This window comes from Solanum lycopersicum, chromosome 6 (assembly GCF_036512215.1).
Source record: "Solanum lycopersicum chromosome 6, SLM_r2.1".
NCBI classification, from domain to species: domain Eukaryota; kingdom Viridiplantae; phylum Streptophyta; class Magnoliopsida; order Solanales; family Solanaceae; genus Solanum; species Solanum lycopersicum.
In genome coordinates, this window is record NC_090805.1 from 48,613,318 (window position 1) to 48,614,126 (window position 809).

General features: G+C 31.1%; 1 non-coding gene across 1 annotated transcript; it reads right to left on the reverse strand.

Moving 5' to 3' along the window:
- Nucleotides 1–289: 289 nt before the first annotated feature.
- On the reverse strand, nucleotides 290–370 carry TRNAL-AAG (transfer RNA leucine (anticodon AAG)). The gene has a single exon. It is a non-coding gene; the product is annotated as a tRNA-Leu (tRNA).
- Between the last annotated feature and the right edge of the window lie 439 nt (nucleotides 371–809).

Genomic DNA, 809 nt, shown 5'->3' on the forward strand with positions numbered 1-809 from the left:
CATGAATCAGATGCTGTTTTTTACTTTGTAGGCAAAGTGCATTAATTTACGTTCAATAAACTTGCTGTTTAATCAAATTAAGTGGAACATTATCTCTATGTCCATCCATTTCTCAAAGCTTTCATTAAAAGTTGATACCTACAACCTAGCTATCACATTTTATTGACTTAAAAAAAAAAAAACAGCAGCAACAACACTTATTTAATCAAACATAAATTCAATGCGTAATTATACATTATTCAATATTATATTGAATAAATTACCAAAAATTTTAAAATGAAAAATATTATGTTGAGAGTGGGATTTGAACCCACGCCCTTTCGGACCAGAACCTTAATCTGGCGCCTTAGACCAACTCGGCCATCTCAACATGTTTGTGAATGATTCTTGATTTTACTATATAGACATTTGTACGTCTGAATTGCAACTCAAAAGATTAAATCCATTAAAAAAAGAGAAAAATTTACGCAATAGAGCAAACTTATATTATTTAATTACTCATCATATCTATAGTTTTCTATCGTTACCATTCGCGACTAACATTATACATTAATTACGTGGGCTGATTTCGAGTTTGTATAATTAGTTACATTTCTATATGTATAATTCGTCAGAATATACAAATACATATGTATAATATACAATTATTTAATCTATATACATATACAATTCACCTCTCTCCCGTTGTCTGCCCTATCTCGCTCACCTCTCTCCCCCCTCTTCTCAATCTCGCTTTCCCTATATACAAATGTATATGTATAATATACATACATATACAATTCACATCTCCTCCCTCTCTCGCTCGCCTC